This window comes from Lycorma delicatula, chromosome 9 (assembly GCF_047948215.1).
Source record: "Lycorma delicatula isolate Av1 chromosome 9, ASM4794821v1, whole genome shotgun sequence".
Classification (NCBI taxonomy): Eukaryota; Metazoa; Arthropoda; class Insecta; order Hemiptera; family Fulgoridae; genus Lycorma; species Lycorma delicatula.
The window spans coordinates 83945671-83972192 of NC_134463.1; the positions used below are offsets into that span (position 1 = coordinate 83945671).

General features: G+C 30.7%; 1 protein-coding gene across 1 annotated transcript in view; it reads left to right on the forward strand.

Moving 5' to 3' along the window:
* Positions 1-589: 589 nt before the first annotated feature.
* The window catches only part of LOC142329814 (protein scarlet-like), a 104472-nt gene continuing 78539 nt past the window's right edge, over positions 590-26522 (forward strand). The window contains exon 1 of the mRNA XM_075374659.1: positions 590-730. The gene's annotated coding sequence lies outside the window, so the exon portion shown is untranslated. The remainder of the gene's footprint in view (positions 731-26522) is intronic.

The window sequence follows — 26522 nt, forward strand, 5'->3', positions numbered from 1 at the left end:
GAAAATAAAAGTTCTATTTTGTTGGTACTATAACATTTTTATTGACCCATTATTTTAGTTTTTCTTATAAACAAAAATAAATAAAATGTAATCGTTTGGAAAACATAAAATAGAGTAATTTTCGTTACATCCAATTTGAGGTATCCTAATAGTATTTAAAAAAATATTAATTAATATTCTGATAATAAAGATTATATTTTGTTTAATAATAATAATAATATTAAAAATAGGGAAGAAGAGAAAAAAATTATATGAAACGGATATGGTTTACTTTAAAGAATTCATTGTGTAATTCAACAACATATTTTAATGGTATAAACTTCGATTACATCTATATTTCGTTTTAAATAGTTTTATGCAGCTTCTTTATATATTTCTATACTGTAACTTTACTCGTTGTACTTGTTTTAAATAATGAATTAAACAAAACAGCAAACATAAACTGAATATATTACCCAAGTACAATGGTGGTTTTACAATTGTGGTTTACAATTTCGTGGTTTAATTAGTTTTTTGTGTACGATGCGCCTGACATCTGACGGTGAAACTGACTAACAGTTACTTTCTAGTAACGCTCATCATGCAACGGTGGGTAGATTTTATCGTATAGTATTCCTGCTTCGGTAGTAGACTATATAGCCATCATTTATACACAGTAATTGTAATTCAGTAAAATAATTTTTTCGACTTATTTGTTTATATCAGTTCAACATTAGTTTTAAAAAATCACGTAAGTACAGCGTTTTAATTGTTATATATTGTATTTTTACTGTAAAATAAATGTTTTTAATATGTGTTTTTTAGTTTATATAAAAGAAATTCACTGACCTATGAATAAAATTTAAAAATAAGTTTTCTCATAAGTAAATATTTTTCAGAAATTAAAAATATATATTTTTTTTATATTCGAAAAATGAATACACAACGCAAACGATTAATCAATATGCAAGCCGTCTATCCTAGTCACTTATTCCTAATAATTGATATTTCATAATTATGTTAAAGTTAATCTCTTTACAAGGAGTTTTCCGCTTCTGTAAAAATTTTTTAATAAAATATTTCATTAGCATATATTTCAAATTTTAAAGACAGCCCGAATATGTCTACAATTTATTATTTATTAGCAAGAACATTTTTTTTTTCGAAAATGTTTGGTACTAAATATGTTTAATATATTTTATATTTATACCAGCCGGTCAGGACTCCTGCGTTTTGCAAGAGGGCTTTGCCCCCTGAACCCTCGCAGTATTCGTTACCCTCATGGTTATGAGAATAATACTGATAAATAACAATTAAAGTATATAGACTTTACAAATACCTGAGAAATAATCTAAATTACAAAAGACAGGAGAGTAATAACTATAGTACACTGTACACTGTAAGAGAAAAATTTCACAACTTTATCCCCGAGGAGGCTAGTTCATCGATCTATGACTTAAAATCTTCCCTGGGAAAACACGAATGTAACCTGAAAATAATCGGTTGGTTGGTTCTCGCGTGATGCTGTTTCAAACGGACTGACAGAACCATAATTAAAACCTATTTTCATATGTACGAGTATTATAATTTAATAAATAGTCTTCTGACGAAATAAATTGTTCAGAGTTAATTTTATTTATTTTGAATTTTTTTTTTAGATTTAATCCTGCAATTGTAAAAATTCATTTATAATTTGTTAATTTAAAAAAATCAATTATATTTAACATTCATATTATTAAAATATTCTTACTTAATTTTAAAATTAGATCTCCTTTTAAGAAATGAACATGTCGATTTAAATCTTACTTTTTGGATTTTTTTACCGTAAATTTAGCTTTAATTTTTTTTTTTTTAATATTCTAAAATTGCAATTACCTTTTATTATATTTTTATCATTTATTTTTATTATGATTTTTTCAGTAAAATAGATTTTAAAATAAGTAACATTAATCATGTGATCTTAATATTTATACCGCAATTAAGTAGAATTGGAGTAAAGATAATTAATTATTTTCAATTTTCATATTTAATGAAATTTTTTTTATTTAAAAAAAGGTTTTGAATCTTTTCTACTCTTTAGGTTAAATTCTTAAAAATTATTTTTAATTATATCTTTCAATCCGTTATATCTCTATAAATATTAGTTTTATCAAAATTTATGTCATTTTCTAAAATATTCAGCCTTTTATTTTGAATAAAATGACATTTAATTTTTTTAAATCGGTTAAGTGGAGTTATAGCAGAAAATTAATGTTGTAATTTTATGTCTGTTTTCATGTCCTTCACTTTACGTTCAAATACTAATTGTTTTTATTTATTGTTAATTCTAATATTGTAAGTTAGTATCAAATTAAGTATAATTTTCTCACAATAATAAACCTAATAATTATGGCACAAAATGACTAACACTTACTTAACGTTCATCATGCAAATAACATCAATTTTCTGCAGTAGCTCGACTTTTTGTTAACCGATTAAAAAAAAATATATAATATATATAAAACGTCATTTTTTCAAAATAAAAGGCTTAATATTTCAGCAAAACATAGATTTTGATAAAACTAATATTTACTGAGATATAACGGATTGAAAAATAAACAAGGCCGCCATTTTTTAATTTAGAAAGGTGTTTAAGACCTGATTTTTTTATAATTTTAAAACTTTATTACCAAGATGGTTACCAAATATTAATATGATTCATCTACCCGAACTTGAGATATAAATTTTTATATAAAAATAATAAAATGGTAGAAAGGAGGAGAACGAAGGAGACTGCCATTTTTCCTAAGGATATTTTTTGTTTAATTTTACAAGAATCCGAAAAAGTATAGCCAGCCCACCATTTTAGAAACACTCTGTATATATAAATAACCTTTACTTGACAAAGAAAAAAAAAATTTATGAAGAAGGATTTTACATTTTAAATCACTTGAAATATTTAGATATTATTTTTGTATTTTTAATTAAGATAAGAAAAATAACTTGTAAAAAAATATATATATATTTTTTCCTTTTAAAGGATTAACATACTTTTATTTAAAAATAAAAACAGGAAGTTAAAGAGAGAGAGAGAGAGAGAGAGAGAGAGAGAGAGGGAGAGAGATCGTTATAGTTTTTTTTATTAAAAAAATAAAAAATGAAAATAAGATTCAATCTGAAAACTTTTGTACAGTCTACCTCGTACAGTCCCATTCTACTTCCACCTCTCTATGTGTTTTCAGTTTTATCAATGTTATGGTTTTTATTTTTTTCCTGGTGAGGGGAGGAATGCCAATTACGCACTGAATGTCGGTCTCGCTAATAGGTTCCACTAGAAGTAGTGAAAGTGCGTATGTATACCTGCGCCCTACCGACAACCTCCACCTCACCAACTCGCCTCCAGAGACCGGACCCGAAGTTAATCATTACTTAGTCCCGGGAGGTGCCCGAGTACGGGGGAGCTAGGGTTCCCGTGCTTTTTCACCGTCGCCCATCAGCAGACGAACAACGGCTCCGCAGTGGGTGGCCGTCACCCTCTAACTAGGGGTCCGTTTTCTTCGCCTCAGACATTAGAGGTCTTCTCTTTTGGTCTAATTTTATTTGAATCTTCCTTGAAAAATAAACATGGCTGCCATTTTTTAATTTGGAAAGGTGTTTAAGACCTGATTTTTTGATAATTTTAAAACCGCCTGTCATTCCTTGTACTTCTCCTCCTTAACCTTCAGAATGTCCGATGCCAATTCGGATACTTCCTTCCATTCTTTCAGGCCCCGAAGCATATAATCTACTGTGTCTCGGGAGTGAGCCAATCTAGGCCCCGACATCTTTTTGCTACATCCCATCTGTGTCAGAAATAAAATGTGTGTTCAGGCGTATCAAACAACCCACAGAACCTGCACCGAGGTGATTCTCTTCGTACGCCGAGAATTCCCTATGACCGGATAGGAGCTGGGTGAGATGGAAATTCACCTCACCATGCCCCCTCCGAATCCATGAGTCTAAATTAGGGATCAGCCTCCTTGTCCATGACCCCTTTGTCGAATCATCCCGTGTTACTTACCTCTCTTGGAGCAGCTGCTTGTTGATCGCATCTTTTGGCATTCCATCATAAACTCTTGACAGTTGTTTCGCCCTGAGGGGTATCGAGGAGATACTTGTGATAACCTCAACTGCATTGCAGAACACTGTGCGGAAAGCAGACGACACTTTCAACGGCGTCCGCCGTTGAAGAGGGTAAAACTTTCTGATATTCCTCCTCCTGTCAAGGGCGTCACCTCAGGCCGGAACGGCATAGAGCATCATAGATATGACAACCGACATTATCAGCTCCGCGATCTCTTCCTGTTACACAAAAATTTGCTGAGGTGATTCATCGCGTTCTCAGCCCGGTAACATCACGTAAGTGTTCATTATAAAGGCCTGATTGACCACCAGGCAATTTAGACTCCTTGACGTGACTATTCTGATTTCGTCTACACTGATCTTCATTTCTCGGATGTATCTCCCACCGACCACGGTAACCATTGAAGTCTTCTTTGGGACCAAGCACATGCCTCTATCTTTGAGCCAGCCGTTCACAAACGCGACGCCTCATTGGCCGTATCCTCAACATCGGCTTCTGTGTAACTTGCAATCAGCAATACCCGATCATCAGCGTATGCTATAATCTGGGTATCCCCAGGAAACGACAGCCTTAAAAGGTCATCGAACGCCAAGTTCCATAACAGAGGGGCTAACACTGAGCCCTGAGTAACCCCTTCGTCATGTCAAATTCTTCTTCCCCATCCTCCGTCCCCGCCTTCATTTACCTGTCATGAAGGTATTCATTAATAATTACTGTCAGGTAGTCACTTATCCCACGTGCCCTCAGCAAACCCATGACCACTGACCAAGGAACGCTGTTGAAAGCGTTCCTTACGTCAAGGAGAATCACAAGCGGGATCCTCCTTTTTTTACAGATACCGCTATCTCTATCTCTGGCCCATCCGATCAAATGCCTTTACCATCGACCGTCGACTTCCCGTTTCTCAACCCGAACTGATTCGGGGAAAGTTCACCACATGTTTCCAGTTCCTCTTGTATTCTTCTTGCTATGAGTCTCTCATAGAGCTTTCCTAACACGTTTATCAAACATAACGGTCTGAACACTCCTCCTGTCACCTCAGAGTCACCTCGGAGTAACACTAATCTCGCCTCTTTCCAACAACCTGGGAAGTTACAATCATTCAACGCTATATTCATCACTCCTAATGTTATAGTATTTATAATACATTATCGGTACTACAGCTGTGAATATTTTAATACAGTTAAAAAAAATAGTATATAAATAATATTTAGTTAATTTACCCAGAAATATTTTGATAAATATTATACTTAAAATATGTTGACCACAATGATTACAGTTAAAACTGGTTATCAATGTGTTAACCTATAACAGCTTTAAATGCAATCAGTTCATTTAAATGATACATTATGCATATTCAAGGAGGTTAAAATGTTAGAAACTATTCCTAATTTAAAACAAGTACTGAACAATAGCACTTGTTTTATAACATAATAATAAATATGTTTCACTTACAACGAGATAAAATAATAGACATTATTAGTAGTATAATACATGTACCGAATAATAATTCTAAATATTTAATTCCTATACAATACATTTGCTATAATAATTAACAGTTCGTTTCAGAAGAAAAAATAATTAAAATTTTAGCTTTCACTTTTATTACGATAATATTAATAGTAATTTTTTAAATAATTTACAGACATTAAAAAATTCAGAACAAACAAAAAAATTGTAGATTTTTTAAATTTTAAAGTCTAAACAATATGTTTATGTATTATACACTAAAAATGCTAACTTATCCTTATGTTTATGAAACATATACTGATGCTAAAAAAAAAATAACAATTCTTTACCAAACCCAAACAAATGACCGAACCTTGTTTCATATTTCTTTCTTTTTCTGTTTAGCCTCCGGAACCACCATGAGGTATTACTTCAGAGGATGATATGTATAAATGTAAATACGAGCAAAGATCTTATTATACATCTTTTTCCATTAAAAAAAAAAAAAAACATTTAAAAAATATTTTCACCAATTTATTTATTCCACCAAGTGGTTGTTAAGTCGTCGACGCAAAGCAGTTGTTTAACCACTGATATTCGAAGTCGAAGATTCCGAGGTTCAAATCTTAGTAAATGTTGGTTGCTTTTATACGGATTTAATACTGAACAAGTGGAAGATGTACTTTGGTGGTTGGGATTCAATTAACTGCACATCTTAGGAATGGTCGGCCTGAGTCTGTACAAGATTTTTACCTTATTTAGATATCATAAATACTTCATCTAATTAGGCCCTGGAGGGGTGTGTTGCATATTATTCACTAGTTGAACAGATTGCAACGTACTCATTAGGAAAATGGGAAAAAATGGATTCATTTAAAGCATAATTAAACAATTTTTTTTAAACAAAAACAACGTTACTTAGTTGACGAATTTTTAGATAATACTTGTTGAAAAACCCCTGAATTTTTTATTATTTATTTATCGTTTAGATAAATTTTCCTTCAAATAATTTTCCACCTTCTGAATTGTGAATTATTTTATCTTCTCGGGTTTACATTAACATTATTTCGATATATTAACAATTTTAATCAAATCTATTATTTATTTTATAATTAATTATTTATTTTGTAATGACACTCTGATCCATTTTTTACAAAGGTTTCCCTTAATTTATCCAGAAAAATTCTAAGGAAAATCCTTTGTTTAACTATGGAATACTTACACATTCCTGATCTGAACTATGTATTATTTTGTGCTGGTCAAAATAAAAGATTTATTTATTTATTTACTTATGATTTATCATCGTAAAATTAAAATTAAAGTTTGTTTGGTTTAGACCAGATACTACAACTAAGGATATGAACAACAGCGAGAACAAGAAAAAATAGTCAAATTTTAAATATGGGTTGTTATAATTGTTAACGTTAATAACTGCTGTCACTTTAATAACTTATCCTATTTATTATTCTTGCAACAATAAAAAATCTATTACGTTAACATAAAAATAAAAATACAGAAATTAGTAGCTAATATAAAAGTTAATAAAAAAAAAAAAATATATATATATATATATATTAATTATTTAAAATAAGTAATAAAAATTTAATTGCACAAAAATGACATTTACATTTTACATTTAAATATTACTAAAATATGTATGTTGTGGATAAAACATTTGATTGATGTTTATATATTTTACGAGAAAGATAAAAATACATATTAATATATTAGAATAACGGAATATACGAGTAATTATAAATTTTATGATCCTCTAATCTATATACATATATATATATATTTATTGATTTATCTGAAAATTATATGCAAGCCTAAATGTATATATATATATATTGTTGGAAGAGAGCAAACCTTTTATAGCAACCATGTGTTCACATATCTCACAGTAGAGTGGGACTCTCCCTTGCAGGCCTACCCACTAAAACCCCACCCTCTCTACAACATGGGATGTCGGGTTGCCATATATATATATATTTATTGATTTATCTGAAAATTATATGCAAGCCTAAACGTATATATATATATATATATATATTGTTGGAAGAGAGGAAACCTTTTATAGCAACCACGTGTTCACATATCTCACAGTAGTGTGGGACTCTCCCTTGCAGGCCTACCCACTAAAACCCCACCCTCTCTACAACATGGGATGTCGGGTTACTTCCTTGTACGAAGTAAAGGAAGTATTGTGATCGCGAAAAATGTCAGTTTTCAGATTTCAGCGGAAATATCTATTTTGACCAACCCTGAATCCATTTTGACTAGTTTCGGCGTGACATCTTTACGTACGTATCTATCTCGCATAACTCAAAAACGATTAGCCGTAGGATGTTGAAATTTTTGATTTAGGACTGTTGTAACATCTAGTTGTGCACCTCACATTTGTATTGCAATCGACTGGACCAAAAATGTCCAAAAAAGCCCAAAATCCAAAAAAACAAAAATTTATTATGGAATTTTTCTTAACTGCAGTAATAAGCCCTTAGCTTTTCAATGATATACCATAAGTGGGACTTACTTTCATTGGTTCCAGAGTAAAATAAAATAAAATCTAGAGCCAAATAAAATTTTGGTTAATGAAATATTTGGCTCTTACAAGGGAAAGACACATCGGTTCGATCCGACTTCATCTCCTTTTTTTCTTCTAATTTTTTTTTTTATTTATTTAAATATGTTGATTTATTTTTTTTTTGTCTTCAGTCATTTGACTGGTTTAATGCAGCTCTCCAAGATTCCCTATCTAGTGCTAGTCGTTTCGTTTCAGTATACCCTCTACATCCTACATCCCTAACAATTTGTTTTACATATTCCAAACGTGGCCTGCCTACACAATTTTTCCCTTCTACCTGTCCTTCCAATATTAAAGCGACTATTCCAGGATGCCTTAGTATGTGGCCTATAAGTCTGTCTCTTCTTTTAACTATATTTTTCCAAATGCTTCTTTCTTCATCTATTTGCCGCAATATCTCTTCATTTGTCACTTTATCCACCCATCTGATTTTTAACATTCTCCTACAGCACCGCATTTCAAAAGCTTCTAATCTTTTCTTCTCAGATACTCCGATCGTCCAAGTTTCACTTCCATATAAAGCGACACTCCAAACATATACTTTCAAAAATCTTTTCCTGACGTTTAAATTAATTTTTGATGTAAACAAATTATATTTCTTACTGAAGGCTCGTTTAGCTTGTGCTATTCGGCATTTTATATCGCTCCTGCTTCGTCCATCTTTAGTAATTCTACTTCCCAAATAACAAAATTCTTCTACCTCGATAATCTTTTCTCCTCCTATTTTCACATTCAGTGGTCCATCTTTGTTATTTCTACTACATTTCATTACTTTTGTTTATTTTCATGCGATAGTTCTTGCGTAGGACTTCATCTTGTTGCCGTTCATTGTTTCTTCTAAATCCTTTTTACTCTCGGCTAGAATTACTATATCATCAGCAAATCGTAGCATCTTTATCTTTTCACCTTGTATTGTTACTCCGAATCTAAATTGTTCTTTAACATCATTAACTGCTAGTTCCATGTAAAGATAAAAAAGTAATGGAGATAGGGAACATCCTTGTCGGACTCCCTTTCTTATTACGGCTTCTTTCTTATGTTCTTCAATTGTTACTGTTGCTGTTTGGTTCCTGTACATGTTAGCAATTGTTCTTCTATCTCTGTATTTGAACCCTATTTTTTTTAAAATGCTGAACATTTTAAAAAAATTAGTTGATTTATTAATAATTTTTAACCTTGATTGTTATAAGTTTTGCAATAAATAATAAAAAAAATAAATATGAAAAAATATCAGACGTTATTAATTAAATACAATTCTATATACTTTTCATTTAAAAAATGTAATTAAACAATCAGATTAACTTAGTTCTAGTTCAAAATGAATAATATTATTTTGAAATGTTCCTTTATATTCATTTAACTTAAAAAAATAAATACGCGCGTGTGTTTGCATGTATGTGTGAATTTAAAACTGCATCCTCAATAAAATCAATTTATTTTTGATTATATTATTTCTATCTTCCGCAGTAATTTTTCCCTTTGCATTTAATATAAAAAAAACAGAGGATATCCTAAGATGTGATTTAATTACATAAACCCTCCCGCACACCAAATTTCAAAAATTTTTATTCTTACTGTTTTGATTTTCTTACTTTTTTATCCGAATTCTCTGCTTATAGTGTATACTAGATAAAATCATTTGTAAGATATTTTTTTCAGATTTTTTATTGAATGTAAAATAAGTAAAGTACATGTAAACATTTTTCCCCAGGAAAAGAACAAAAATTGGGTTCAGTATTTTTTTAAATATTTTAAACAGAAATCTAAAACTTATAGGCCTACAAGGTGTGCCGGAAGGAATTTCCCCTACTGATTTCCAAAGGACTAATTCAGGAGATCAAAATAAACAATGTTATACGGGCAAGCGTCCTATCTCTCTCATCATTACTCCTTTGTCCACCATTTTTTATTTTTAATAAAATTTTGATCTTAAGAACAAATTGAAATATTTTGATAAAATTAGATATACCGGATGATATTTAAGTATGGAAACAACTTTATACTGCATATCTGAGAAGTAATTGGAGGCGAAAAGAAATGGGGTTCTACAAACTTACAAAAAAATCTACATTATTGTGTGTTTTTAATGTTTGTCCGCCATTTTGAATCCGCCATATTGAATAAAACTTAACCTTATTAAGTAGGAAGGCGAACATATGAAAAATCATTTCGATTTAACATTTTACAAGAAAGACAATGGTGAAACCCGTTTTTCTGTTAATCCCTTCGTTATTGAATTATAAGCATTTAAAGTTGCAATGACAGAAAACCCTTGTTAACTATAAAACTAGGTAAAACGCGCTACATGAACAATTTTATTGCATTTTACATTCAAATGCATACAGTAATGAACTTTAAACAGTGTTATAATATTGGTAATAATAAACAATAACAAATAATTAACAACAATTTAAATGACTATATCAACTGATATTATTTAGTTTAAATATTACAATATTTAATTTTAAATTTTAAATAAATGTTCTTGATCGTAAATTACTAATGAAATAAATTTTGAAAGCACACCATTCTACAATAAATGTTCAAAAAGCTTTCCCACTACAGCTTGGTGGTGCGCTGACCTCAAGTATTATACGTTTATAACTTGTATCATGTCTGGTGGTACACGAACAGATTCGTCAATTATTTTTCAATTCGTCAATGTTTGCAGTTTTGTTTTGTAATCGTTGTGTTTCAGGTATCTCCTACAAAAAGTAATCCTGAGGAAAGAGGTCTGCGGGACCTGGCAGGTCATTTCTATGGCTCCTCTACGACCTATCCAGCGATTTGAAACTAGTCATTTAAAATTTACCGTGCCCTTAAATAATAATGAGGTGGTGCCCCGTCTTGCTCAAACCATATTTTGTTATTTAATCCTTGCCCAACATTTTCCCGGATATTTGGTAAAATCCGATCGGCTAACAAGTTGAAATAAACATCTTCTGTATGATTGTTTTTATTCTTTACAAAATACCTGGTAAAAATGATTAAAAACAGATGATGTATTTATTGTTAAACTGCTGTTCAAATTGAATAAAACAAATTAATAATTATTCTAGTTTTAATTAACATCTGCATTTTAATCATTTTTACCAGCTATTGTAATGAATAAAAAATGTGTTTTATCTGAAATTAATGAATTTATTTGAAAGGCGCGATTTTGTTTCCGTAAATTCTAGAAGCTTAAAATATTCACAGAACACTTTAGAATCTTCGTTAAAAGTTCTGTAAAGTTTCAGTAGATTCGTTGTGGGAATGGGCGAGTGATATTAAATCAAAAGCGTATACCTCTTTGTATAACACACTATATAAGATATGTATACATATGCGATATGTGTATGAATTATAAATTCGTACATATTAATTTGCTATTCATACGCATACATGAATTCACACACATGAGAGATTTATTCAGACCCTTCAATAATTATAAATTGTTGAGCTATTTCAGTGGATACCTGTCTTTGCATGTGATTTTGTTCATTGTAATCAAATTATCTTATGGTTCTGATTAATTGATACAGTAAATTTTACAGGCAAAAAAAAATTGTTTAGTTGTAAGCAGAATGCAAAATAACCGATGAATTAAAAAAAAAAATAGCTGTTTAAATGAAAAAAACTCCATTAGGCATAAGTGCATTTTTAGATGCTACGTATTTTACTAATTTTTTTTGTAATTACGCTTTACAACCATAAAAATCTCACTATAATTGTAATTCTATAGTTTAAAAAACCCCGATCAAATTTATAAAAATAATTGAAATATTTATATTTTACAGGAAAGGGTTTTAAACGTAAAATTAATTTTAATATTTATAAATATATCCGCACACAGTTCTTTCTTTCTTTATTTTATTTCTACCTTTATTCCTTAGAAATACGTTACGTGTCATACATTATTTTTTTATCAATTTACCTTCACATTTAAATTTACCTTATTAAGTGAGGAAAGTTTTTTATTCCATACCTTACATTATAATGGTCTAATGTTTAAATCTATTACTTATTGCCTTATTTCTATACGAGTACCGTAAACGAAAACAAGTTTTTCTAAACGTCTAAGAAAAGTTACGTATTCTGTACACGTTTAACAAACATATAAAATATATACGGGTAATATATAGTTTGTCAAATCACTCATTATGAAAGAAATTCTAATTTGTATTCTTTAAAATTATAACATTCTATTAGAATACTTATGTTACAAAAATATAAATCAATAAATTTAAAAGTAAAAGTAAAAGTCGACTGTTTTTCCAAATTTTTACTCTGTAGGATCCAACTATTTCATCTAGTGCGTACGTATGTACGAATGCGCGTACGATCGTATGTATGTGTTTAATAATGATTTTGGCCTTATATTTCAGGATTGGCCAAACCGATTTAGTTCAAATATTTCTATATATGGGGCGCATTGATCATATTAATTATTTTTTTCAAAGATCGTTAAGAGGTAGGGGATATCGATAAAAAACTAATTTCGATTCTCTTCAGAGATATTTTAGAAAAAACTTTATTAAACCGAATTTGTTACCTATAATGCTTATATATAAATACTAAAAAATTTTTTTTCAAAAAATCGAATCAGCTCTTAAAATTGAAATATATAATTTTTGTTCTTTTCTCTATTTCCCTTTGATGTAAATATTTTTCAAAACTTTTTTGAAAGTTTATACTTCATATTTAGACTGACAAGAAATTTTTACATTTTTTTAGAATTATAGACCCCAGTCTAAAATGCGGAAAAGGTTTTTGAATTTATTTTTTTTTTATTTTAGCTTCTATTGAAGGGGTATTAGAGTTAGAGAAAACTTTAATTAGGAAAATTTATTAAGCTTAACCTCTATATGAATATTTTTAGTTAAATTTTTCTAAAAAATTATTTCTCACCTCTAAAAAGATGGGGAATTTTGTTTTTATTCTCATCTCTTAAAAGTCTAAATTAAAATTGAAGTAGTTATGGCACCTATATTACATTCTGAACTCAAAATGAGAAGCAATTTTTTTCGTTATTTTTTAAATAATTTTAAACAGTTCTCTTTAATTTTTTTTTGTCAAGGATCACATTTTAAATTTTCCCCTCAGAGTAAGGAAACACCAAAGTGTTAAGCTTTTAAAGTGAACACACTTTAACATCTGTGGCGACTTACCAGGCGTTCCTGGGTATTCTGTTTCCAGATGCTCCGGAAGATGAAGGAGGATTAGGAGAATTGCTCGGAAGGATTACGGGCTGTCGGGTCGTCGTTTGTACATGCTGTACCGAGGTGTCTTCGAAAGTATGACTCTTCTGCTGCGTCCGTTGAGTGCATAGGTTGGACAGAAATCGAGCACTTATTCAGAAATTAAGGAGTGCCCAGCGCAGAGCATTAATAGTATGCACTAGTGTTTTTAAAACAACCTCCTACGAGGCTACCACAGTATTGGGAAAGGCTCTTCCAATCGATTTAGTGTGAAAGTTCGGGCGGCCATGTGGAAGTTGCGAAGAGGCAGGGAGGCCGAGGTATTTGGGATGCGGTTTCGAGCCGGGCTTGTATTGGAGTGGAACGTGATCACAATGCACCGGTTCTAAATTTCGTTCAGTTGCACAGATGGGCAACTGAACGAGTATCCATCGCGAGGCTTTACAGCCTCGCGATGGATGCATGTCACACCATGACTAAGGGAAGGTCTTTGTATAGATTTATGCAGGACTTGGGGGGATGGTTTGTCTCTCCTTCGTTTTTAAGAGCAACGGGTGCCCAGGTGCTCTCCGACCACGCGTACTTGAACCAATTTTTGTTTCGGTTCCGTCTGGCAGCTGATGAGCTGTGCGTCTGCGGGTAAGTCCAGTCGAACGAACATATGATATTCGACTGCCCAGCTCTTGGAGGGGCCAAAACTCAGGCCACCCTGGAGCTTAGGTCAAGGGAAAAATTGTCCAAACTCATAAGCGGCGAGTCAATATAGCGTGAGGCGCATTGTCGAACCGTGTGGGTGTTCCTTGATGCCGGTGCTTTGTTCAACCGGCATCAGTAGTTTATTTAAAGTAAAGACTCCTACCTCGCTGATGTGGGAAGCTACCCGAGAGTAATGGCTGGCCATCAGCCAATTAAAGCTCCAAGCGCTTTAATATTAGTGGACAGGTACTTGCTGGCACTCTGCGACCTAAGCGTGGCAGCGAATTTCTGTCTTGACGACATAACTTTAATTTACTTGATGTCATATATATTTTAGTAGTTGACGGGGTGCGCCTACCCATTTTAGAATATATGAGAAGTGTGCAGTGGGACACAAAGCAGGTGTGTATGGCACCATGCTTATTTCGCTCACGGAATTAGGTTAGCTCTAGGAGCTAGTTAGGACACTGGTCGCTAAACTGTTTCGAGGATCAGTAGCCGTTTGTGGCACAGACATTCGGTCTTATGCTTTAGGGCGACCGAATGGTGTAGTGGCGGGAGAAATGCCATGCAAATAAATCAATCAAGAACACAGTTGAAAATGATCAGAGGGAGTTCATCACTTATCTAACTCCATTTTTTACCTTCCCGTTCAGAAAGTTGGCCTAAAATGTTTTTTTTTTGAAAATGTTTCTATTAATATTACTTTTGTTCGTCCGGACCACTAAGGATCACGTTTGCATAACAGTTAGGAACTTCTTTCTTTTCCCCACTATTTTTCCATTTTTTCATTTTGTTGTTGCTTTTCTTTTTCGGTTCACTTTCTTCCTATACTCTTCTTATCCTTCTTCTCTGGGAATTTAAATTCTTTGATTAATTTTCTAAACTGGTTTCTATTTAAACAGGTTTCTTTGAAGATTTTTTAAATTTTAAGATCGTTTTTTACTTCTTTAAACAGCTAGTTTTAATAGTTTTACTGTTATAAAATTTAAATACTTGTTTAGTTAATCTGTTTTCACTCATTCTGAATAAATACCAGTAAAATTGTAATGTTCTTCTCCGGATGTGGTCTTTATTTTTTCTGTATTTTTATAAATTTCTGTTTCAGTTTTTAGTTTATAAATTCCATACTGGTAATATTACTTTAATATATATATATATATTAAAGAAATAATAATATTTTTTTTAATAAATGTTATATTTCTTTAAAATTTTAAAAATTAACTCTATAAATCGAATTGTAATTTAATTTTATTTTATAAGAAAAAAATAAATACATTTACACAAAATGTTTAAATAGACATAAATTTTAGTAGAACACAAGAACTTAATATTTATTACTGAGGATTATTTTGTTTACTAACAGTATAAGTTACATGTCTTATAATATGAAATATGATAAAACATTGTTATATAATATGATTATGTAACACTTTAAACAAATGTAACTGTAATTTAAGTAGCGGTTGTTTTATAGTTTTATATATATATATAACTATAAAACACATACATATGAAACACTCAAGGTTTATTGCTACAGAAAGTTTTATTTATTTAAAAAAAGTAGATTATTTCAATAACTTCCATTACAAAATAAATTGTAATCAGTAGTTGCTAATAAAATCATCGTGTAAACATTCATAAAGTTTTAATTTACTAAGCATTTGGCACCATTAGTAATAATAAAATTGTATAAATTTAATTTCCACTAAGCAAGAATTTAAAAGTGTAAATCCTAGTACTTTCGGAGGTGTTACTCCATCTTCAGGGATTTTCTAAAAGATGTTAATTTAAATTCGAATCAATAATCGTTTTTAAGTTAAACTGTTATGTTTATAATAGTAGGTCGTCAAGAATAAAATTAATTCGTACGTCAATAAGACAGTAACGTCATGTTTGTAAGATGTTTGCGACTATGTGAAACATAACAATTTAATTTAAATAATATTTAAATAATTTTAAGTACTATACTTTTTAAATTGTTGTTAAGTGGAAATTTAATTTATACAATTCATTAAGTTAATTTATTGATAATAACATAACAGTTCTATAATTTATCATTCCTTTTGAGTACATCATTGGTTTATCCCCTCCCCACGGAGTTGGATTCGTAATTAAGCATTTACTCAGCTCCAGGGGGTGCTATCGCCTCAAACTACCTCGTCAGGAACTAAAGTTCTCCCCAAGTAGCCGGGAACCGGTCTGTTTAATTATACGCCATGCCTCTAATGAGGGGATCTCAAGGGATCCCCCACCGGGACTACGGTCTTATTTTGCCCCTCCCCATGTTGAAGACACAAGGGAGTCCCCTTGTGAATTTTGAGAAAATTTTGAGTTACTAATAATAATATTTTTATTGTTTAGTCGTTCGTTATAAAATTTGCTTAAACTATACTTATTTAAAAGTCCTTTATAATCTCCGTTTAATACCAGTAGATTTCTTTTCTTAAATCTTTCTTTAAATGTTTGAAATTTTTCTTTAAAGTTATCTTTAATTCGACACACCTTCTTTCTTTTTCTGTTTAGCCTTCAAAACCACCGTAAAGTATTATTAGTTCAGAGGATGATATGTATAAATGTAAATAAAGTATACTCTTGTACAGTCTCAGGTCGACCCGAGATGTATTTTATTAGAGGCTGAGATGTGTGGTTAATTGAAATCCAACCATCAAAGAACACCGGTATCCACGATCTAGTGTTCAAATCCGTTTAAAGCAACTGCATTTACTAGGATTTCAATATTAGGACAATAATGCACACCTTTTCCTTTTTTTTCTGTTTAGCTTCCGGTACCCGGTGGGTAATAATGCACACCTAATTTAGGGAAACATATCATTAGAGAATATCAACATTTTTATTATTTGTCACGCGCGCGCGCACACACACATCTCATAATGTGTGAGATGTGTGTGTGAATGAGGGGATTATCATTACTGTACACAATAATGATAACCCCTCGATACTCAGTAATGCATACATCCTGGAATTAAATACATAACATATACAAAAATACACGCATAAAGTACTTTCAAATAAATTACCCATGAATTACTACAACTGACAGTTATTAATATATTATATTCTTAATATAAATTAATATTATATTTATTGATATGAATTGTAATAATACACAATTTCGATTCCAGCGATTGATCCACTTTTCAAACACGAAATACAGGCATTCTTTTGAAGGCATAATCCATTTCGCCTGCACGGTGTTTACGACCTCTAGATTCGTATCAAAGTTTTGTCCTTTCAGTTGTTTCGTCACCTCTGGGAACAGCCAGAAGTGGCACAGAGCTGGGATCTATGCGATTTAATTTTTTTTCCATTAAAAAATTCGCGAACTATCTGAGCGATATGGGGACGCGCATTATCGTGATGCAATAGAAGTTCACTTTTTTTACAGGATGTTTGTTTCTTAAGTCAATTCAGTATTATCTTCAACATATTGTACCAGAGAACATTTAACGTCGTTCTGTAAGATCTGATTTTTGTAAAAAAATTTTTCATTTTCAAAAAACGATGATGGCCATTATTACTCACGTTGTGAACATCATTCGTTTTTTTTTTCTGGAGGTAATATAGAAGTTTACTTCCACAGCGTGTTTTATTTTTTCATCTCGAGAACATAATGGAACATCCAAGATTCATCAACAGTTCCCTCATCCTGCAAAAACGTGTTTCTTCCTTCTTATAACGACAATAACAACAGTTCTTTGCAGACGCGATACTCCATTTGGTCAGGCGTTAAGAGATGCAGAACGTAACGAAACGCAATTCGTTTCATTTAGTCGGTAAAATAAATGTACCGACTTAATGCAATAAAACAGCTAAATGCATTAATGCTAAACGTAACTGAAGACGTTTCTACTTAATACTACAGAAAAATAATTGGTACACTTTCGGAATTTCCCATCCAAAGTTTTTCTACTTTTTTTTACTATACGTATATGACGAATCGTAAATATATCGACATAACCTACGCTCGCTTCTTTCGCTAACTCATTTAATTAACGTTAAATATACAGATTAACTACAACAATGATGCAATTTTTAATGACAGACAATAGAGTTTAATGGATTCTTATGTATGTGAGTTTCTATGGCATCACCGACATAATGATGGGGAAGAATTGTTCAGTTTGATACTTCAACATATAATTGAGTATCATCCTATAATATAATTACCGTTTAATAAAATAAATATTGTATTTTATTTATAAAAGTAAGTATAGTCATAATTTATAGTAAATGTTATGTTTAAAAATATGACTTTCTAATTATACTGTCGTTTCTCCAACATAATTTTATGTAATCATTAAAATACATGCATTTTTAATGAATAATGGTATTTCACAATATTTCAAGGAAATATAAAAATATAAAACAAAAATAGAAAAATTTTTGGTAGGGGAAATTCCGAAAAGTGCCATGTTATTGTTGCTTGAAATTAACAGTTTTATGAAACCATTAAATATCCAATTTTTTAAATAATATATATATTTTTTTAATTTATCCCCACTTCTACAAAATCAATACTTTTTTTGTTTCTTGCTCTTTTTTTTTTTTTTTTAATAGTCGGCAAAGTCATGCAGTACTCTGCCAGCATTTTTATATTTAATTTAATTGAAAATCTATTTATTTTTGCTTTTACAGTCTCATTGGACCACTGTGGTCATTTATTCTGATCTTTGATCTCTTTCTTAACTTTGGGATTTTTAAGGTTTCTTGATTCCCAATATTTTTTCCTATTAAAACAAACCTATTAAACCTACCAAACCTATTAAAATTTGTTTTTCATTCTGCCTCTGAAAAAACCCTCTTGATTCAGTTTTTCTATTTCCTCTCTTATATCCTCTAACAATTAATTTATTACATTTTTTATAATTCTACTATTTGAAGAACGTATTATGTATTGTCAATCTTATTGATCCATTTTCTTAACTCAGATTTTTTTATAATTTTTTTTTTACTCAATTTTTGTAATAATCTTTTTTTTCTTATAAATTTGTTTTCTTCCCTTAATTTATTCTCGAAGTAAATCTTACGTAAAGAATGAAAAGAAATGGGAATTAATTCTAATATCTAGTCGAAGTTTCCTGATGGGAAAGGAAAATATGAAAAAAAAAATCAAAATTTTATGCTTATACAATAATGAAATTTTTTCAATACACTCTGTTCCTTATTTAACGTCCTAATTGTGTTTGTTGAATTTATAAACAGACTTACTATTGTTCAATCTTATGTTGAATAGTATAAATTAACTTAAAAGAATAAATAGGAAAACATCTCAATAAATCTTAAAGGTATTCCATGAATATCAATTAGCATTTGACAAGTCATTGTTCGGAAAAGCACGTACTTGAATGATGAGACCTTACTTATGTATTATAATTCTTTATTTGGCAAAGTTTCATCAAGAATTAATAATTGTAAACTTCCACCACGAGAAAAGACTTCCAGAATATTCACCTCATGCATAATAAATATATGAAGGAAAAATAATATATTAAAGGCTTATGTAACTCAAAGAGATCGTGCATAAATAATATGAATCGCATTTATCAAGATAAGGTGTGTTACTTGGCGTAACACGCCAAGTAACACATCTTAGAAGACGTTAACAACTCCTTTAATTCAAATTAAATCCTCTGAATACTGAGTTAATATATTTATAACCGTTATTTTACGATAAAAATCTAATATTTTAACCAGACAAGAATATATCACATATAATTACAGTAATTAATTTATCTTTTTTTTTATGAAAAAAAGTAATACAAACCTATTACTTACAGTTCACTTTATAAGTTTGTTCATTATTTAAGACAGTGAAATAATTAACCTCGTTTGTTGGGGACCGTACTATTTATTTAGGTTAGGTATTTCCATATGTTGCACAACTGTGAGTGAATGATGACATTTCTTAAAAAAATCTGAAACTTTAATCAATGGATTTTTGGAATATGAAGAAAAGGACTTTTTAAAACATGTATGTATGAATTATTTAATGTAAAATTGGTAGATCAATAAACGTACTGTTCCTATTTTGGATGAAATACATCGATCTCCTGAAGGATTGTGGATGAAAATGGATATCCACTTTCTGAAAAAGATATGTTCTTCATCCGGTGGAACATTTTTCACCTTTTATATAAAGTTTTCTTTTTCTTTCATCCGTCTCCTTATAAACTTAGTTTTTTTTCTATAGTTTTTTCTACTTTGTATTTTTTTTTCCGTAGGAAGTGGGAAAATTTGCCTGAACCAAACGCCCAGCAGCCCGCACAAACTGCGTGTGTGGGGTTCACCGCCTATGCGGTGGGACCCACTCCCTCACGCAGGGTGATGCTGTAATTGACGTAAAATAATAACATCAGCACCACCACTGACTGAATAAGCAACATCCAGTCGATCAAGAGTGTACCAGATGCGTTAAACAGTTAGCGCTCGACCTGCTGATACATACGCCGTTGGAATCGTGAAAATCGGACGAGCGATTACCGAGGTATTACGGCGGCACCCCATTGTACCCCTCCCTAATTTCCGAATGGCGCCCCGGGGGCACTTGAAAATATTATCATCCAACGAGTACCACTGAGAACTGATGGAGTATTGTCGCGGGGGTGAAAAGATGTTTCAGTGAACTAGGATCAACCGTTTTGGAAATATTTGCAATTTTCGTCCGAAAATTGGGATCCGGTTAAAAAGTCCTAAATTTTCTGAGGAAGAGGTTCTCCGAGGAACGGTTTTTCAATGACTGATGATAGAAATTATAATATGAAAAATCATGGATTGTGTAGTGTATCTGATCCGAGTGACGATGGTGACGCGGTAAAAAGATAGCGGGGGTGAGGCTGTAAAGCAAGGTTAGCCTCAGTATCACGAGATTTCACTTATTAAGGTCATATTTTTCTTAGGCGCATTTATTAACAATTAAAAAATAACAATATTTGCAAAAATATTTCTGCAAAATCGCACCCTCATTCCAAAAAATTCTGTTGTAGTCGTCTGCTATGTTGCGACATCACAGATGAGCGGTAGAATTAAATAAATGAATAATATTTAAAGTGAAAATAGTAACTCGGTCTGGCTAGGTCTCGGAATCGATCGCCCGCTTCACTCGGTACCTGGTGGGTTAAAACTCCGGGCTACGCCAGTCTATCATCTGTACAAGCGAAATTTTTTCTATGTAAGTTGTGAAATTACATTAGTTTAATTAGTGCCGATCGTCGCCGCTAGTACCGGCACACCCGCGCGAATTAAATACGGTATGCGCGCGCGCTTTAGTAGTAATCATTGAATTAAATAAACGAAAAAATATTATATTTAAATAAAACGATAAATATTTTAAATTAACTTGTGTGTATAAGTCGTGCATCAGAAACAACCCACAGTTGTAGAACTTTTCCGGAACGCGGTTTTAGCCGCGTGACGGGACTGTAGTAGTTGTAGGATTTGACTCTAGTTGTGGGATTTCAGGAAAGTCCTACAACTGTGTTATCAGCTTTTTTTTTAAATTCTATAAGAAAATTTTGAGGTATTTATATTTTCACTGACAGCTCATAAGTGAAGCAATTGTGAAATTTTCACTAATTTAAGATTGTAAGCCATTTATAAATCTAATTTTTTTTTTTTTCATTTATCATCTTTTCATTCATTTATGAAACAAATCAAAATGAAGCGAACCACTCTTCTTCATAAGCAACGTAATTTTGTATTATTTTTGTATATCTTTCAAAATGAAAATATATATTATTTGTTATTATATTGTACGGGTATAAGTAGATTGATTATAAATTGTAAAAATATTTTAATGTTATCATTATATATTGAAATATATTTATATTTTTGGATCGAGTTTTTAAATTGTTATAATTTTAGGAAATGGCTTTAGGACGTATCAAAAAAGAAGACGTTACAGTTTTTCCAAATATAGGTTTGAAATTATTTTACAACATTGTTTATTACTATTTTTCTTTTTTTTTCTTCTATTATCTACATTAATAAAAGACAATTTTCGTTTTGTGTGTGCCCTAATAACTCAAAAACTAAACCAATTATGCTGAAAATTCACAATTTATTATTATTTGTCACGGGAGTGTTATTTATTACTTCCATAATATTTAATAATATAATTTAATCACGTATAACTGCCTGAGGAAGTCGATATTGACATAAACAACGATCGATATAGACGATATCTCTTGATGTACATAACGACATTAAATTTAGGAAAAGACGTTTTAGGCTTTATTTATTTTTACAATTTATATAGTAGTGAGGTTGATGAGGTTTGAAGATCGGTAACCATTCTGGCAATAGCGAAGCATTGTCGGATCCACTAGTAGTTAATGCAGATGAACTGATATCTGTCTCCCAGAATGCTCTGATTAAGTATTCTATATTTTGATTATTTTTTTTCCTTTCCTTGATAAATTAATTCATCAGAAAAGCTTGTACGTGGAAATGAAATTTTGCAAATTGCATATTTTGCAGATAAAGAGGCAGTAATAGCAAAGGTTTTAATTGAATATGTAAAGAAGTTTGCGTTAAGTGTATTATTAACAGGCTTAAATGAAGCGATAGGATCGCTAATACGAACCAAAAACCCTAATTCCTTAGAAGAAGCATTAGTTAACCGATGATTTTCAATTTAAAATAAATAAGTATAATTTTAATAATAATACTAATCGATTTGTAAAAAAAACGCTGCACCGATCCGAAATCCGAATACCTATAAAAACCAGATCCCAAGATACCCCAGTTATTACTAAATTATATTCCTAAAACCCCAAGCTTCCAAAGAGCACCTTTTAATAGACAACCTTATAACCACACATAGTCCAATTATTATCAGAAAACTCCCTTTCAAAATCCCGATCAACGACAATCATTTAAACGAACACAGGAAGTAACAATGAGTATAAATACTAGGAATTCGGTAGAACCACCGAGTAAACACCCGAAACTATATCAACTGGCGAGTAATATGCCCAGAAATTAAATATTAAAGGAACCTTACAATAACTTTACTATACCTAAGGGTAAAATTAATCTAAGAAGCAATAATATTAACAAGTATAGCAATAATAATAATTATTATAAAAATAACAAAATTGATAACGGTAACTTTTTAGAAGATACAACCCTCGGAACTAATTCTCAATAATGAATTTACACTCAGAAATAGATGAATTACCCTACATTATAGATCCAACCACTAGGTTTAGAATTTTAATTGATACTGGACGTACCATGTCGTTTGTGAAAAAAATTATCGGAAATAAATATTATAAATAATATTTACGCAACGTCCCATTTGAAGTGACTACAGCCATGGCACTTATAAGGAACAATTTAGTACATTAATATCAATATTAGGGAATAACAAGAATAAATATTATTTGTTCAACTTACATAGAGATTTTGATTTATTGCTATGGTCGGATAATATGATAGAGATGAGAATTAATATACATTTAAAAAAGTAATAAATTAACATATAAAAATATTGTAATGCCAATACGATGTTTATAATAGAAATAAAATAGAAACAGAAAAAATAGCTGTCAATAAAAATAATGTATATCAGATAGAAGCACGTACGAAATGTAATATTAAATTTCCTGTGAATAATATTAAAACCGGTCACGAAGTATTACATAATAGGAACTTATAGAAATTTCATAGTTCATTGTCACTGTCAAAGATAGTGTAGCATACTGTACCGTTACAAATCCTACCCTTGAAAAGAGAAAGATATTATGTAACACGCGACTATATATAGAACCTTTAGACGATTATTTAAGTTTTCCAGTGTATAATAATGATTATACCAATATTTATTCGTTGCCAATTATTAATAGAAATGTTAGAAAAAAAGAAATGATTATGTAAATAATAACATGAAAATAATAAATAATAATTATAATAAATATTTAATAATAAAAAATAATATGTTGCCGGAAAATATGATAGGAACTAGTAATAATTTTAATTTAATTAGTAAAGTGATGAAGGAAGTTAAAATGACGATAAATAATTGTAAAACTACGTTGCTAGAAATTACAAGACGTAAAAGAAATATCAGTAATAAAAATAGAAATAATAATATTATAAATAAATGTAAGGAAAAAAATCGGTATAAGATGTGGAGAAAATATAAGGAAAATCAGGAAAAATATTAGTAATAATTTTAATTTAATTAATCAAATAAAACAATTAGATTTATAAAAAATTAGGACCGATCATATGAATAATGAAGAAACGGAAGAAATAATTAATTTAATAAAATAATATGCAGATATTTTTCACGTAGATGGAAACGATTTAACGTTTACCAGTCAAATTAAACATAAAATTAGGACGGCAGATGAGAATACCCGTATACAGTCGCAATTGCATGTACCCAGAAACATTTATGAAAGAAATAGAAAGTCATATTAATGAAATGTTAAAAGAAAAATTTATTCAGCCTTCACGTTCACCCTGGAATTCACCAGTTTGGTTAGTACCAAAGAAACTTGATGCTTCATGCAAACAGAAATATAGATTAGTAATTGACTTTAGAGGTTTAAATGGTAAAACAATTGATGATAAATTTCCATTACCAAATATTCTGGATAAATTAGGCGGGGTACAATATTTTTTAAGACTTTAGATTTAGCCTCAGGGTTTCATCAAGTAGAAATGCACCAAGACAGTTGAGAAAAGAATGCAATTTCAACTGAGATAGGACATTATGAAAAATGCTTTTTGGATTAAATATAGCCCACTGATATTTCAAAGAGTTAATAATGTATTTTGGAGAGTACAGAATGAAATTTGCCTAGTTTATTTAGATGATATTATTATGTATTCTACTAGTTTACAGGAGCATATTTTAAGATTAAAAAAAGTATTTGATAGACTCAAGTTTGAACATTCTAAAATACAATTAGATAAAACTGAATTTTTAAGGGAAGAAGTAGGAAGATACTTAGGACATGTTGTAACACCGGATGGAGTTAAGCCGGACCCAAAAATGTTAGAGGTAATAAAAAAATATTCAATACCTAAAACCACGAAACAAATTAAAGGTTTTTAGGATTATTAGGTTATTACCGTAAATTTATTGAAAACTTTCCAAATATAATAAAATCATTGGCTAAATTTTTAAGTTAACATATTTAACAAATGAACCGTTACTACATTACCTAGATTTTAATAAAGAATTCTGTCTTATAAGTGATGCTAGAAACGAAGCAGTGGGTGCAATATTAAGCCAAAACAAAGACTGTGCAGTTTTACCAGTAGGATATGCAAGAAGGACCCTCAATGAAACTGTACAAAATTATTCCACTATCGGAAAAGCGTTACTTGTAATAGTGTGGGCAACAAAATCTTTTCGCCCGTATCTTTATTGTAAGAAGTTAAAATTTTTTATTGATTACAACCCGTTACAATGGTTATTTTCAATAAAGAGCCAATTTCAAAATTGCTCAGATGGCGTTTAAAATTAGAAAAATTTGATTATGAAATAGCGTATAAAAAAGGAAAGAAAAATCAAAATACAGATGTTAGTAGAGTCAGTCAGTATTTCAGTTCAGTCAGTCAGTACAGTCAGTATTTTTATTTGAAAATCCTTACCTTCCGATTGATGTTTTTTTCCATATGTTAGGGATGATGAGGGAAGCTTAACTCCAGATTTTTAACATCCCCTTCCCATAGATTTTTGAAAAACTCAAAACGTTTTTGAAACGCGTTTTTCTCTGAATCTATGCATTTTAGAGAAAAGTTTTACAAACAAAAACTGTAGAGGACATTCTCCTCTACAATTAATGTCTGTGAAGTTATGCCGTATAATTTTAAATTGAAATACTAGGAAGTTGTAAAAACCGTGTTTTTTCGGTTTTTTCACCAAAAAAATGTTTTTCATCTGTATTGCATTTGGAAAAGTGGTTAATCTCAAAAAAACAGACAACTTTTATTTAAACAATTTTCTTGTACGACTTACTGTTTTGGAGCTGTAGCTTGTAAAAGTGTGAAAATGTTGTGAATTGGGCACGTGTTCGAAACCGGTCTAGTAGTTTACAACGTTTTTTTACAACTTCAGCGCTACCTAGTATTTCAATTTAAAATTATACGGCATAACTTAAAAGACATTATTTGTAGAGGAGAATGTCCTCTACATTTTTTGTTTGTATAACTTTTCTCTTAAATGCATAGATTCAGAGAAAAACGCATTTCAAAAATTTTTTGAGCATTTCGAGTTTTTCAAAAATTTATGGGAGGGGGATGTTAAAAATCTGGAGTTAAGCTTCCCTCATCACCCGTAACGCATGGACAAAAGATTAATCGGTAGGTAAGGATTTTCAAATACAGCCTATTTTGATGACAAATTGCCTGTACTATGTATAATCACGTATTCAGTTAATGAAAGAATAAATAAAAAATTAGGAAATAACCCAGTAATATAGTACAAACGAAATTGATCGTTAGTGAACCAAACATACCAGTTTATATTTTCTAGAATTAGCAGGTAGAA